At 36.6% G+C, this 17,448-nt stretch overlaps 1 pseudogene; it reads right to left on the reverse strand.

The window, feature by feature from the left end:
- Positions 1–5,530: 5,530 nt before the first annotated feature.
- Positions 5,531–7,486, reverse strand: LOC100619147 (catenin alpha-1-like; annotated as a pseudogene).
- Positions 7,487–17,448: the final 9,962 nt, after the last annotated feature.

The raw sequence follows: 17,448 nt of genomic DNA on the forward strand, positions 1-17,448 counted from the left end.
TTTGCACCTTTGGGTTTTTTTTGGGGGGGGGGGGAGGGGAGGAAGCACCTTCTGTAGCTAGCAAAATGAATTATGGGACCATAGCGGTGTGTTCAGAAAAGCCCAGAAGCCTCAGTACAGTGAGAGGGGAATAAGCATTTGTGTGCCAGGCATGCCTAGGAAAACCAAAGAGAGATGGAGTGACCGCCAGGCAATGTCATGCAGAAGTGAAGAGCAGAATCCAGGTGGGATAGATGGAAAGTGAAGTGAGGAGTAACCTGATCCTGAAGCAGGAAAACGGGTCAGTCTGGTACACAGGGAGGAGTAACCCAACTCTGGCACAAGCCACCATCCATGGCTGGAGATGGCCGGACTAGCATCCAGCTAGCTTGGACCTGAATCAGGTCAGCACAAAGAAACACCAAAAGCCCCAGAGTTAGCGAAAGGGAGTGGAAGAAGAAACTACATTATGCTTAAAGTTTACCAGTTAGTGTCCCCTGCATTGCATAGCATTTAAGTACTTAAAGGAAACAAATTGCAGGGAGAAACAGATTAATGTTGGTGACTATAAGGCAGCCCTTTCAAATTTAGGCACATTTAACAAAGTTAGGAACCACAGTATAAGAAGAAAATTTAAGATGATAGCAAAATTATAAAGATCAAGCATGACTTGAAAGAAGAGAGGCTATGCTCAACCATCTTTTTAGGGAATTCTGAAGTCGATGGGTGTTTTACATTATGCATGTTTTCAGACTCCAGTTTAGTGATCAGTTTTGCAATTTTTCTCTATTTTGTCTTTTTTTAAACTACTACTTGTTATATAGCATGGTTGAGGAGAAAAGGAAGAATGATGGGAAAGCACAAAAATGTAAAAATGAAAATAAATACGAAAACAAAGCTACAGAATGTATAAAATATTTGGGATTCATCTATCAAAAACATGTTGGAAGCTATATGAGTGCAACTACAAAACACTTTTTTACAAGAATACAGACCTCAGTAATTGGGGAAAATATCCATTGCTCATGGGTAGGCTATGCCAACATACAACTGCCAACAATGCCTAAATTATTAGTCTCATTCAGTACCAAATAAAGCAAGCTCTCAAGCAGTTATTTCATAATTCTAGAAAAACAAAATGTTTCTGGAATAACAAAGATCAAGAATCTCAAAGGTTTTTCAAAAGGAAGACTAGAAATAGAAGCTCTCAAATTATAGTATAACACAATTATAAAAATGGATCTGGCATTTTTGTTTTTTCAACCCTTCCCTTCCATCTTAGAATCAATACTGTGTATTGGTTCCACGGCAGAAGGGCTGTATGCCTTCAACAGTGGGTTTAAGTGGCTTGCTTAGGGTCACACAGGAAGAATCTGAGGCCTGATTTTAACCCAGGACCTTCCATCTCTAGGTTTGGATCTCAATCCACTGAGCTACCTAACTGCCCCCAGTATTGGTTTTTTAAAAGGTGTTCCATCATTAGAAGTTAGGTACATAGCACATAGAAGCGCACAAATGGCATCAATAACTGGGAATAGGACTTAACATTTGACAAGGGAAAACTTAGAAGCAGTATAGCAGAAATTAGATGCAAACAAAATACCCTCCAAATGGAAGTATCTTCAATATCAAAGGTGGTGAAGGAGCAAGGAAGAAATCACTCTTCCATTCTATGAGAGATGTTAATGACCCCAAAAACGAATAAAAAGAATCAGAATAGATAACCTGTACAATTTAATTTTGATTATATATAAGTATGGATGTTTTTGCACAAACAAAACCAGTCCAGTTAAAATTAAGCTACTTAAAAAAAGACAGTCCCTGCCCTCAAGAAACTTACAATCTAATGGAATCCATAAAAAGACTTGAAAAGAGATGGGAAAGGGGTACTTGCTATGATATGAACTTCAGGATTGATGTGGTCCTGTATCATGCTGGATTTTGGGAAATTAAATTAAAAAAACCTGCCAGGAGGGAAAGAAAGAAAAGAGGTAACTTTCAGCAAGCTCCTCTGATAAATATCTTATATCCAAGATATGTAAGGGACTGATTCAAATTTATAAATAGCTTTTCCCCATTAAATAAAACATGAACAGGCAGTTTCCAAGGGAAGAAATCCTGGCAACAATTCTATGAAAATCCCAATCTAATAGAGAAATGGAAATTAAACCTGATATTCTGCTTCATATTCATGTTGGGGAGCAGCTAAACAAATTATATGAATGTAACAGTATTGCCTCGTCCTGAAAAATGACCAAATGGATGGCTTCAGAGAAACCTACGAAGACTTGTATGAATTAATGAAGAGTGAAGTAATCAGAACCAGGAGGATAATGTATACACTAACAACATTATAAAGAAAAAAAACATCAAAAGACTTAGGGGCTGATCAATGAAATGATCAACTATAATTCTAAATGATTGATGTAAATGAAGCTGCCTTTGACACTTCACAGAAAAGTGATGGATATAAGATACGGAGCAAGACATGCATTTTCTGATACTTCCAATGTGAAATATTTTTTCCTCATCTATATTTGTTGCAAAAGGTTCTCTTTCTAATTGTGAGGAAGTGGGGAATAGACTTGGGGTGGGAGTTAAATTGGAGATGATAAGAAGAGAAGATAGAAAGACAGGAAGGAAGGTAAAAGCAAAAGAAAGCTTCATTGAGGCTTTATTGTTTAATACCAAAAAGAGAAGGGCATAGACAGGCAGACAATTTTGAAAGCTCAGGTTGAATTTAGTGTATAATTACCAAGAAAAACATGCATCCTTTAAAGTCTACTGTTTCATAGTCAATTCTCTTGTTTTACTATGTGCATGGAAATGCCCATTTTATTTGGTATTTAAATTCAAAATAAAAATCAATTAGCAGGTATGAACATTGATTCGTTTAGCAGGAGTTGGGGAAATCCTTTAAGTTTTATGAAATCTACATGTATTACAATCACATTTTAGTAACACTAGGATGACCCTTCTTGATTAACAATGTTTTACCATATGGATAGTGCCTTGTAGGATGAGGAGCAGGTAGAAAAGAGTTAATTTTTTTCTTTTGAAATTTTTGCTTCTTGCAAATAGTAAGTAGAAACTAGAAATGAGTAATTTCTTTTGACCATTTCTCAAAGTTAATTGAGGTCAGGAAAGTGCCTTTCTGACCCAGAAGCAGGTCCCTGGCATTTCTGCAGTGGGTATCTCCACCAAAAGTCAGTAATACAAATGAGATGAATAGCACAGCAATTCTACCCTCAAGGAACTTACAATTTGACTAGGAGGAAATACAATGTAAATAAAAATAAGCACGGTGCAATATAGAATATGATAAAAGGAAAAGTTGTTTATAGTTCAGTAGTATTTGACTCTTCATGACCCCATTTAGGGGTTTTCTTGGCACAGATACTGGAGTGGTTTCTCATTTCCTTCTTCAGTTCAGTTTACAGATGAGGAAACTGAGGCAAACAGGGTTAAATGACTTTCCCAGGATCACACAGCTAATATCTGTCTAAACCTAGATTTGAACTTGGGAAGAGGAGTCTTCCCACCTCAGAGTCTGGCTCTCTATTCCCTAAAACACCTAGCTGCCCAGGAGGAAAGGAGATCTCTTGCTGTTTAAGAATAGAATGGTGACTTTTAGATGGAGGACAAAGAAGACAACACCTGAGTTTGGTCTCAGCTGGAAGAAATTAAACAGATAAATGAGAGAATCTGTTCTAGGTCAGGGTTAAGCCAGGCTGGTCTGGAATGTCAAGTTCAGTGTTGGAACAAAATGAAATATTTAGAGGATCTGGTAGTTAACAAGACATTGGCTTAGCTCTATCAGAAGAAGAATCTGACCAAGGATATTTAGCAAGAACATCACATTGATTCAGCTGAGCACAGCTACCCTGTTCAGAGTTGAGTACCAGGCATCAGGCCCATGCGGAACTTTTCAGTGGCTTTTTTTGTGCTTAGATAATCAGGAAGTGTTGGCTGCTGTCTGCGTCTTCAGTCCCTTGAGCCAATTAAGTCTTTTTTTTTTTTGAAAGAGCAATTTTATTAATGTCCTGCAGCAAAGTACATTAGTAATTTGTAACCAAGCATTAAAATCCTGAGCTTATGTCCTAAAGAGAGTAATCACTTTTCTTCATGATGCATTGTTTTATTGAATTTCTTCTAGGCTGTCATTTTGCAGACATACATGAAATCCCTTACATTAGGGCTACTCTCAACCATGGCAAATACTCTGTTCCCCAAGACATCCAAACGGACAAGCCTCGGTGCTTCTGATCACTTTTTAATTTAGTAAGTCTGTCTGCCCAAAGCAGTTTCTTTGAAGACAGCCTTCTCCACAGTAAAATGCACCAAAGTGTTCACTTTCAAATACAAAAGCTTTGAGGCAGAAAGTTGTACCCTTGTCCATCAACTGGGGAATGACTGAACAAGTTGTGGTAGGTGATTGTAATGGAATACTATTGTGTGCTATAAGAAATAACAAACAAGATCACAGAAAAACTTGGAAAGGCTTCTGGGAAGTGATGTAATGTGAAGTGAACAGAACCAGGAAAATGTTGTACAGTGTATAATGATTAAATGGGAATGACTTAACTGTCATCAACAATTTAAGGACCCAGGACAGCTCCAAGAGATTCAGGACAAAAAAAGGGTTATCCACCTTCATAGAAGGAAAGGGCAAGAGTCAGAGCACAGATTGAAGCATGCCATTCTTCACTTTATTTCCTCCATAGATTTTCTCTGGTGTAAGTAAGATGGATGTGTCTTCTTTCACAACATGACAAACATGGAAATATATATATATATATGTATGTATGTATGTATGTATATATATTGTATGATAGCACATGTACAACCTATATAACATTGCCTTCTATGCTGGGGAGGAGGGAAGAGAGTGGAAGGAAGGGATGGAACATAGATTGCAAAATGTCAGAAAATGATTATTAAAAATTGTATAGAGGAGTAATATAGAAAAAATGAAAAGAAAAAAGAAAGAAAATTGTACCCTCCTGAATACTAAAAATAATTGTTCCCACCTTTATGTTCACAGATGAGAACACAAATATTTTTCAATTACATTGTAAAGTTTCAATCGTTAAAACAGAAACATCATGATATAATAATGTTAAACTTTGTTTTTATTTAAATTTATTTTTTCAAAAAAAGTAATGCTTCTAAAATCTAAAAGCATCTTGGACTGAAATAGAAGCTTCTTTTCAGATTAGTTTCATCTAGTCAACCTAAAAAGAAATCTACATTCCTACAGCACCTAACATCAACATTAAAATAAGTAAATATGTTTAAATGGACAGGAAATGTCTATGGTTCACTAAAGCCATTTGAAGGAGAGTTCATTTGAAGAAAATAGTGGTAGTGGGAGCAACAGAGGTCACTCTAAATATTTAGTCCATAGCCTTAATTCACTTAGGTCTTTCACAAGATTCTTCTGAGATGCCCACTTGATTTTTGCTTGGATTTTGTCCTGCTTCTCTTTCTTATGAAGGACTTTTCTCATCTTCCAAGATATAGCAGGAAAGTTGAGAGAATGCATTCTCTATCATTTTTGGTACTTGGTGGAGGTAACATAAAAGATCTTCACAGCATTCATCAGGTCCCTGGCCATCTGGATTGGAGACATTGCACTATCCCTCCCAGAGATGACCAGCTTCCTGCTTAAGTTCTGAATCTCTGCTAAGTATGGAGCAATGCAGACCAACTTGAGACAATGGCCAGCAATGTTCTTCCCAACTTATCCATCCCTGATCCTGCCTCAGCAATTTTCTTAGCTGCTCGAATTACATCTGATATTTTTAAGTGGTCCTTTACTTCTGGTGAAATCATGATCATGCGTTTCTGTTTACCCAGGACAATAACAATATCATTGCCACCATCATCCCATTTGTGAATACTTCAGCATCCAGTTTACTTTTCTCTTCTTGAAAGCTTTCTGTTCTTGGGGAAGCTGAGCCATAATGTTGCATTGCACACATTTTGACCAATAACAATTTGTTCATCTTTAGACTAGATGTTTGTTATACTTCTAATATCCAAATCTTTAGTCTCAAAGTCAAAATCAGTCAACTCTTCAGAAGTTCTTTTCAGCAACACAGCTTTTCTGATGCCCAAAATGTCACCATAAACCAACTGTGAAGCATTAATGAACTCATTTTAATTCATTGGTTCAGCAAAATCAGAACTACCATCTTCATAGCAACTTTCCACTTATTCAGTAAAATGTGACATAAATGTATCAGAAAACAGCCTGGTGACATCAAGAATCTTTTAAATATAGGCAAGAGGTTCATAGCTATCTGTCTCTAAAGGGACACCTATGAAGTTGCCTGTCCAATTCCTAATGGCATCAACAGTGTAGTCTAGACCATCAGTAACTTTTTCTTTGAGAACAATTACAAAGTTTTTATATCTTCCAAAATGTGATTCTCTGAGACTGCCAGATAATCATCAATGGAAGTTATGTCATTAAGAGCATCTGTTAGAATCTGGACTTGTTTTTTCCCATTGTTCTTTTTTAAAAAATATTGTTTACAAAGTTACACATAACAAATTTCAACATATGTTTTCCAAAATTATAAGATTATAAGATCCAAATTGTCTTCCTCTGTCTCTTCCCTCCCCCCTCCCAGAGATGGTAAGAAATTTGATCTGGGTCATACGTGTATTATCATGCAAAACATACTTATATATTGGTCTTTGTTTTAAGAGACGACTCATATAAAACCAAAACCTCAAAATAAAAACCCAAATAAACTAAAGTGAAAAATAGTATGCTTTGATATACATCCTGACTCCCACTGTTCTTCCTCTGGAGGTGGATAGCACTCTTTGTCACAAGTCCTTCAGAAGTGTCTTGGATCATTGTATTGCTGAGAGTAACCAAATCTTTTGACAGTTGATCATCATACAATATTGCTGTTACTATGTACAATGTTCTCCTGGTTCTGCTTCCTACACTCTGCATCAGTTCATGTAGGTCTTTCCAGCTTTTTCTGAAATCATCCTTCTCATTATTTCTTATAACATAATAGTATTATATCACCATCATATACCACAATTTTCTCAGTCATTTCCCAATTTCCAATTCTTTGCCACCACAAAAAAAGAGCTACTATAAATGACCAAGTTGGTCTTTTTCTCCAGGCCTGACTCTCTATATCCAATGAGCCTCCTAGCTGCCCCAATTTTGTTGTTTTGCAGCCAAAGCCAATGCAACATTGATAACCTGGGGTCAGAGGGCTTCCCTAACATGAGAACCAGCTCCATACCTTCTTCACTTTTTGAAATAGAATAGGCTAATTTAAAAGCCTCAATCAATGTGTTAGCATGTTCACAGAAAACTTGAGCATACCCTTTAGCTTCTTTCCCATTTCCATCCTTTGTAGCCTCAATTAATACCCAAAGTGGCCCATTAGTTTCCAAGAAAAGAATCCGAACTGTGGTCCATAACAACTTTGCAGAGCTGTCTGCCATCATGAGTATGACTTGAATCTACCATTAGAACTGCTTCGTTGATGATGCTTTCCAAGGGCCACTCAAGAGGAGGATTTCAACAACCTTCACTGAAGCTTAGAGAGCCATAATTATTTGTTTATAAAAGTAATCAAGTATGTAAACCAGTTTTCCCTTTCTTCAACCCTGAGGTTGGGAAACAGCAACAGAATCTGTGGTCCTGGCCACATTGGAGATACCAGTAACACCTTGTTGCAATAATTTGGCATTTTTCCCAGTTGGCTTTATAAGTCAAGGTTGCTGATGGCATGCCTGGGAAAACATGTACCACACTGGAATGTTTTTTCTGTATTATCCCTTTTGCTGCAGTCATTTTATTACAATAGTCTTACAATTACTGTTGACTTACCTGCTATAATGTTCAGCTATCTACTTTGGACTTTAGGGCTTTATAATATTCTATCTTCTTTGAATTGCCTCATTTTCCAGGTTCTAAAATCAAAGGAGGTGGCTTTAATTCAAAACTAGCCAATCAGGACACCCTCTGAGTCAGGCTTCTGCTTGACATAACAGTGATCCTTTGCAACTAAGCCCTGAGTGAGCTGCTGAGTTGACTCTCTGCAGACCCAGCCCAAACCAATTTTTATCTAATCTGAAGGGCCATTGAACCAACTTCTGCACCCAGGAATCCAAAGACATCCTGTTTCTTGAAGCCCCTAAGGACATCCTGTTTGTGTGCCAAGAAGTCATCACATCAGTCATGCTTGCAGACCACCCATTCCCCTCCTCTAGTCCTTTTGAAACTATATTTTGGGATCTCCCAGTAAATGCTGAGGGTGTTGTGGCACGTATGTCCCTTTTTTTCCTTCCTCAATAAAATTTGTCTGTTACTTCAACTGAACATTCTCATGCCTTTGTTTTAGAGGTTCCAAGACCCCAGCAGATTTTCCAGACAAGGGACTCAATGCAAAATGCTATCCATAGCCATAGAAGGAACTGCTGGCATCTGAATGCAAATGGAAACGTGCCATTTTCATTTTATTTCTTTCATGAGTTTTTTCTTGTATTTAATATATTTGTCTTCTTTTATGACATGAGGAATATGAAAATATGTATTGTATGACAATATTGGTATAACTTCTATCAGATTATTTACCATCTCAGGGAGGGAAGAGAGGAAGAAGGGAGAGGATTTAAGTATGAAATGTCAGAAAATGATTGTTAAAGAGTATATCTACATGTAATTGGAAAAAAGAATAATAGAAGTTAAAAAAGGAAAAATTTTTATGCTTCATGTTACATGTTAGAAACAGCTTTTAACATTTCTTTTAATTTTTTTATTTCTATATTCTCTCCCTCTCTCTTCCCTTCTCCCCTCCTTCAGAAAGCAATTAATTTGATATAGATTACACATGTGCAGTCATGTAAAACATTTCCATATTAGCCATGTTGTGAAAGAAAATACAGACAAAAAGGACAATAAAATAAAGCTTTTTTAAAAAAAAATATGCTCTCATTTGCATTCAGACTCCATCAGTTTTAAGGAAGAGATCTTTCCTGGCCCACCTAATGGGGATCTGTGACAGATATTCCTCCTAGCACAGAACCTATTTATCAGGACACTTAACCTCTCACAGCTTTAGTTTACTTAACTGAAAAGTGGGTACAATAATAGCATCTACCTCCCAGCATTGCTGTGGGGATAAAATGAGTTAATATTTGTAAAATTCCTTGTAAACCTTAAAGTACCAGATAAATGCAAGCTGTCATCATCATCATCATCATCATTATGATTATTTCAAACATAAAAGCTAGCACAAATCAGAGACATCTGGATTAGAATTGGGAAACAGAGTAGTTCAGTTTGGAAGGAATGTAGAATTATAGAATTTGAGAGTCAGAAGTGACTGAGCCGCCAATAGTCCAGTCCCCATATGAAATGAAATGGTACCCAAGAAAAGTGTCCACATATCATAAAAGATTTCCAATACCAGGGTCAGAGTTAATCTTCATTTGGTAGGCTATGTTAAACCACTTTTTTAAAAAGAGCAGAGTAACATCATTGTGACAGTGTATTAGAAAAATTATTTGGGCAGGAATATAGAGTGGAGGGGTTGGATAAGTAGATGGAGAGAAGTTAGGAGACCTTAACTAGTCTAGGAGAGGAGAGTTGAATGTCTAAAGTAAGGTGGCTTTAGTGGAAATAGAGACGAGTACCAGCACTGGAGAGAGCTTGTGAAAGTTGAAGCCTGGCAACTGATTGAATATGTGGGTGAAGGAGAGAAAGAGTTTAAGTTGTCTTCAATGTCACAGGCTTGGGTGACTGAAGATCATGTTTCCATTAACATAGGCTATGAGACTATTGCACTTAGTGGAGTTATGGTCTGATCCAACCATTCTGGGAAGCAATATGGAGCTATGCGCAAAGGACTCTAAAGTTGTACATACCTTTATACCACTATTTGGTCTGTACCCCAAAGAGATACAGAAAGGGAAAGGGACCTGTTTTTACAAAAGCATTTATTGAAGCTCTTTTTGTGGTGTCAAAGAATTAGAAATTGAGGGGATGCCCAGCAACTGGGAATGACTGAACATGTTGTGGTGGGCGATTCTCATGGAATGCTATTGTACTATAATAAATGACAAGCAGGATGATTTCAGAAAAATCTGGAAAGACTTATATGAACTGATGCAAAGTAAAGTGAAAAGAACAGTGTACACAGTGACAGCAATATTTTTTTTATGAACCATGAATGACCTAGTTATTCTTAGCATTGCAGAGATCCAAGATAATCCCAGAGACACCATGAAAAACATCATCTGCCCTCAGAAAGAACTGAAGGAGTCTGAATGCTGTCTGAAACACTATATTTTACTTTCTTTCTCCATTTTTGGTTTCTTTGAGATCTCTTCCACAAAAATGACTAATATGCTAAATGTTTCACATAATTGCATATGTAAAATCTACATTCGATTGCTCACTGTCTCTGGGAGGAGGGAGGATATAAAAGAGAGAGGGAGAATGGGAAGGAGGAAAAGAATTTGGAACTAAAAAAATTTTTAATGAATGTTAAGAATTGTTTTTACATGTAATTGGGAAAAATAAATTATTTTTAAAAAATAAACCATGAGAAAGAAAGGTGAATTCAGTTTTAGAAATATTGAATTTAAGGTGTGAATGTATGGAAATGTGAAAAAGTAAACTAAAAATAAATAAGAGACTGAAATTCTAAGGAGACGTTAGAGTGAAAACATAGATTGAGGAATTATCTATATAGAGAAGATAATAATTGAAACCATTGAAGCAGATTCGATCACCAAGGGATATAGAGAGTATAAGGAGGGAAGAGGAAAATAGGAAAATGTGGAATCAGGACAAGAAACTAAAGGCACAGTTAGAGAGGTTTGAACAAAGGATGGTATAATGAAAGTCAAGAAGAGATCAGAGTATCAGTAAAGGATAAGGTGGGTTATAGGTGATCTATAACATTAAATGCTGCAGAGATATCAAGGAATATGAAGATAGGATATTTGAAATTAAACTTTCTTGGTATACATTTTACTTTTCAACATTAAGGAAACCAAGTATTCTGGGGGCTTTCTCCAATATGTTCAAATAATATAATTTTTCTTATTGGTGGGGGGAGGGAGGGTAGGAATTGGTCAATATTTACTCTTAGGTGCAGCTAATGGCACAGTGGATAGAGTACTGTATCCAGTCAGGGAGTCTTGAATTCAAATCCAACCTTAAACATTTACTAGCTATGTGACCCTAGGCAATTCTTCTTTTGAGGACTGTTCATTTCTATCTGATGATTTATCTATCACTTTTGTTAATCTATATCTATTTAACTATACACATATGTGTATTTGTGTACACACACATGTATATAGATATTCATATACATATTTACACATATTTATATAGTTATTTTTACTTATATGTATATATATATATTCATATACAGGCATTCTGGAAAGCAATATGGACTTATCCCTGCCCAAAGGGCTCTTAGATTGTGTATACCCTTTGACTCAACAATACCACCACCATGTCTATATCCCAAAGAGATCCCCCCAAAAAAAAGAAAAGAGAAAGAATCTATTTGTACAAATATTGTAGCTCTCTTTGTAGTAACAAAGAATTGGAAAATGAGGGGTTGTCTATCAATTGGGGAAAGGCTAAACAAGTTGTGGGATCTATATGTTCATTATTTCTTTATCTTTCATACCAAACCAATTTAATAAAAAAATTTTTTTCTAATTAATCCCTTCTCTTTTTATCCCAAGTGAATTAACTTACCATATATACATATATATATATATGTATAGATATATATATTTAAGCACAAAATCCCTCTGTGTAAGGCACAGAATGTGTAAGATACTTCCCCTTCCTCAGAAAGCCTTGTCAAGAAGGCAAGGAATAAGCCCAATGACAGATAGATTTGGAAGTCGTCTTAATGATGGACAGGGAACTGAAGGCAGGTCAAAGGTAAAAGAGAGCTGCCCCAAGAAACTGACTTCCAGGAAGAACAGCCTTCCTCAGGCAATGGCTGAAAGATTTGGGGAAATGGGGTGAGGAGATGTTCATTGGAGAGTTCATAGATGACATTAAACATGTTCTTTCTTTCCTTTAGAAGGCAACAAATGAGAGATACACACTTAGTATATGTCTTGTTCACAAATGGTTTCCTAAAGTGCCAGCTTGTTTGTGTAGGGAAACTGATATTCTCAATGACCAATTTATTTAAATAAAATAACTTTTGAACATTTGTTTGCATAATTCTTGGTCAGATGTTTGTAACATAGAAAGAACCTAAAGAAAAGCAGTTAGAGAAGAAGAAACATCTTTGAAATATATCTTTACCATCCAAAGCTAAACCCCACCCATAATACTTAATTTACTTTCTCTAATATTTGTAGGACTACAGTCATTCCATAAAAGGTTCATTTAAAAATGTTCTGTTCTTATCTTCTGTGATTCTTCTCTGGCATTTGACCCTGTGTGCCAAAGTGGACTATAAACTCTCCTTGTCTTTCTTTTGTGTCTGTGTTCACACAGTCTAGAACAGTGCCTGCCGGAGAGTTAGTAGGGGGCTAAGCACAGAAGCTAATCCTACTCATGATTCTAGACACCTGGTAATAGATTTCTTATACTTCTAGTTGTGGGTGTTCCTAAATTGTTTACCATATAATTTAATTAGTAGTTCATTACATAAGCTATTGATAAAATTATTTATAATATCTATCTATCTATCTATCTATCTATCTATCTATCTATCTATCTATCTATCTATCTATCTGTCTGTCTGTCTGTCTGTCTGTCTGTCTGTCTGTCTGTCTGTCTGTCTGTCTGTCTATCTATCTATCTATCTATCTATCTATCTATCTATCTATCTATCTATCTATCAGTGATAGATTCTGTCAGAGGGTCCATAGATATTCATCAGCTATTTAAGAACACCCTTATGTTGTTTATTTATTACATCACAATATTCAAGGGCTTGCTTATCCTATTTGAAAAACAACTTATGGAAAAACAATTGAGAACAATTCAACCACAAATTGGAGGCTTAGAACAGTTATGCTGAATTGATAAACTTATCCATTGTTTCTTATTAAGGTAATAACATTTATTCTCACTTCAGGGAAATGTAGCATCATGGAAATGGAACTGGATTTAGAGTCAGACATGAGTATAAATCCTTGTCCTGCTTCTCAGTGAATGTGGCCTTGGACAAAATTGTTCTCTGAGTTCTAATTTTCTCACATGTAAAAAGATGGGAAATCACACTAGGTGGTATCTGATGACTCTTCTAACTTTCGATCCTTTGGAATGAGATGGGAAAGAAGAATATTTTCAAGGGATTCTGGGCAGCCACATTGACAGTGACTAGAATCCTTTACTCCTTTCTCTTTACAATATCAATTCTTATGGGTTTAACTATCTCTATTGATTATTCCCATATCTATATGGTCTTAGATCTTTCCTGAGTTCAGATCTTTATCTCCAACTGCCTATTAGACAATTCTGAGTGGATGTCTCATAAATCTATCAAACTCAACATGTCTATAATAATATTTATTCCCCCACTCCCATGCCCCCTAAACCCATCCCTCCTCTGAACTCTCCCATTACTACAGAGGGTACCACCATTCTCCTAGATATACAGGACTCCTCATTATCATCACCCCATATATTTAATCATTATCAAATCTTAACATCTGTCCTCTACAGTATATTTCTTTATGTTGCCTCCTCTCCCCTCACATGAGTCAAATCCTAGTTCAGGTCCTCTCCTGCTCTCTCAGACTATTGAGATAATAACCTCCTAATTGCTCTCCCTATTTCAAGTATTTACCCATTCCAAACAATCTTCCACATAGCTTTAAAGTTATTTTCCTAAAGTATAGGTCTGATCATGTCACCCCATCCCCCATATACACATTCAGCAAACTCCAGGGGCCCTCTATTACCTCTGATTAAAAGTGTCTTTAAAGACCTTCCCAACTTGGCTCCTTCCTATCTTTTTAGTCTTAGTAGCCATCACTACTCTCTAATCAGTCTATGATCCAGCCATAGTGGTCTAGTCCCATGCTTCACACAAGGAACTTGGTGCCCCATCTCCATGTTTTCAAACTGGCTATTGCTCATGCCCAGAATTTCCTCCTTCAATTCTTCTCTCTGTATTCCTGGTTTCCTTCAAGATAGCTCAAATACCACATTCTGTTAACAACCTTTCCCAGCTTCCCCAGTTCCTTCCATTTATTCTGAAAATATTCTGTATGTGTCTGTTTATGTACATGTTGTCTCCCCATTAGAGTATAAACTCCTTGAGGCACAATTTTTTGTTTGTTTTTTTTTTTAAACAATTTGTTTTGTTTTTTAAACCCTTAGTGTTTGGTACAATTGCAGGCACATAGCTGATTCATTGATTTCCAAGAGTGGTAAGGATTTTCTCAAGCTACCATTTCTACCTCTTTTCCTTTAGAACCTTAGACTCCAGCTCCTGGAAATAAGCTGTGTTTTGATTGGTAAATCTTCCCCTTAGCTTGCCTGGATCTAGACCCTGGTCTGATAGATATATCCCTATGCACTCCCCTCTCCTCATTCTTTCCAGCTCTTTTTTTATATGTTGCTTTTCTTGCTTAGAATGTGAGCTCCTTGGGGCAAGGACAGTCTAACTGGCTTTTATTAATATGCTCTACACATTGTGGGTGCTTAATAAATGCTCTATCCATGTGAAGCTGATTTCTGTAACCCCAATATTCTGCCCTTTAAGGCTTCTCAGAGATTTAGTTCACTTGGAATATGCTGGTGGAGCAGATTCACCCCCCCCCCCCGCCCCCTCATCATTTTGCTGATGCATTCTTCTCTTTTGCCAGCAGTGCCCCTTTTCCAAAAAATCATTAAGCCACTCCACTTTGTACTTTCTGCTCCCCCTCTATCTGCTCCATCTGCAACCAAAAGGTTATCATCACCTTGCATGCCACACCCAAATTTTGTGTATCACTCAGGCAAGACAATCCTTCTTGTAAAAGTACATATGGGGTTCTGGATCAAAAGTCCTTTGATCTATCCAAATGAAATTCTTATTAAATTTTTCCTGAATCAGTTTCACTAGTTGAACACCATCTTTCATCTCTCTCTCTCTCTCTCTCTCTCTCTCTCTCTCTCTCTCTCTCTCTCTCTCTCTCTCTCTCTCTCTCTCTCTCTCTCTCTCTCTCTCTCCCCTTCCCTCCCTTCCTCTCTTCCTCCCTTCCTCTCTCCCTCCCTCCCTTTCTCTTTCCATCCCCTTTCACCCCCTTCATCTATCCATCTGCATCTATCATATATCTATAGTCTTCCTCGGGAAGAGCCTATGCCCCTCCTATTCTCTGTACACAAGCCTTCAGAATGAAGCCTACTGCAGATGAAAACAATCTTTCAAGGGAGAAACAAAGGGAAACTATGTCTATTTTTCTCAAAATTTGTGTTATAGAGATGAAGAGAATATAAATCATTATAATTTCTTAGCATTGTCTTATATCCAGGAAACATGCACATGGCTTTTCAACTAGATTTAAGATTGTGTGCCATCCAATTTAACACTAAATAAAATTTATTTAGAAATACAATTTTGTCACATCTGTGCTGATGGAATGTTTATTTGAAAACTCATGAAGGCCTGCGCATTTTCCAATTAGAAATTAGAAAACACCTCTTCCACTTAGCTATTTTTGTATGTGTAGATTTTAAATGTTTTTACCAAGTGATGTGGAAATATTTCTAGGTAAATATCTTAAAATGAAATATTTTAACACCCCGTTTTCAATCCCATATGCAAACAAGGATACAGGGAGATGTTTTGAATTAAATGTCCATCAATATACTAGTAATCATTGAGTGGCTGGCCAAGCAAGCCTCATTTTTCATCTAACTCAGACAAATGCACCTGCCCAAGAGGGATCGGGGCATGGGTAAAAATGGAATGGCGTTTTATGAGAAAAATTATGGGCAAGAGATCCTTATGAACTTAAAGAGGAAGACAGGTTAAAGTTACCCCTTCCAAATTTGGGGTTCGCTCTAGCAACTTCTAGACTCTCCAATATCTTGCAAGGGAAAAAAATCAGAAACATACAGACTGTAGCACTTTACCGCTTCTTGTGCAGCCCTTGAAACAAACAGGAATGAAAAATGGCATTTCATAGTGTCTGATTCTTTGTAACACCATTTGGGGTTTTCTTGGCTAAGATATTGGAGTAGTTTCCATTTCCTTCTCTAGCTCATTTTATAGATGAGGAAACTGAGAATAGGGTGAAGTGACTTGCCCAGGGTCACACACTGGGACATATCTGAGACCAGTTTTGAGCTCAGGAAGATGAGTCTTTCTGTGACTTGAGGCTGGACTCCCTATGCACTTCCCTACCTAGCTGCCCACAATTACATTGTTACCAAAAGTCATATTATGCATTATAATGATTGAGTTTGGCCCTGAAGAAGACAGAAGAAAAAGCACATCCCTCCCCTTTTTTTCAGAGTTTGAGGACCCACAAGAAAACTTCATTACAAGGGCTAGATCTCTGCCTAGAGGAAGGGGAGAATATTTGTAAATGAAGGCAATGTAAAAAACAAAAGAGAATACTTCCATGCCTTTTTTGGAAACTGTACCGACTTCTATCAAGTTTGCATCCATTAAAAAGTTTTTCCTCTTAAATTGCTATCTAGCCAAAAATTATGTATTTTAGCCATGTCTCTACTGAATTTAAAGTGTTTGATTAAAAAAACACTCACTAAGAACAGGACTTCACATTTATGGGAATTAGACCTCATCTCTTGTTGGGTTTTTGTCCCATCCATGGTTGCAGACTGTCACGATCTTTTAAAAATTTTTTAATTAATTTTTTTTTTCTGTTACAAGTAGAAACAATTTTTGACAATTGTTTTCTGACATTTTAGCATTTAGATTTCTCCGTCCCTCCCCCATTCCCTTCCCCAGAAGGGAAATAAATAGTCTGATATAGGTTATACCAGTGTTTTCAAGCAATGCATATTTACTTATTGCTCATGTCATAATATGACATATATCACACATGTAATAAAAAATCTCATGAAGGAAATAAAGTAGATGATGGCAGTCAAGATCTTTTTGAATACTGATTTTATTATCAAACTAACCAATAAACAAGCATTTGTTAATATATTTAATTAATTTTTTTAATGAATAACTTATTGGGTGATTAATTACTAGGAAGACCAGGAGGGTGGATTGATGTTTTTTTTTTTGCTTGGTCTTTCTAGGTATTCATAAATTCTGTCTCTCCTATTAAACTTCTACTCTTTCCTAGGCATTTGGGGTACTAAGACAAAAGTGAAACAGACCTCGCCCTTAAGGAACTTACCTTTTCTCAGAGAAAATAACCCACAGGTATATAACTAGATTCAAAATTATGTTTTGACAAAAAAAAAGTTTTAACTATCCCTCCTAGTTTTACATCATTTGTAACTTTAAGAAGCATGCCATC

This window comes from Monodelphis domestica, chromosome 5 (genome assembly GCF_027887165.1).
Source record: "Monodelphis domestica isolate mMonDom1 chromosome 5, mMonDom1.pri, whole genome shotgun sequence".
In the NCBI taxonomy this organism is placed as follows: Eukaryota; Metazoa; Chordata; class Mammalia; order Didelphimorphia; family Didelphidae; genus Monodelphis; species Monodelphis domestica.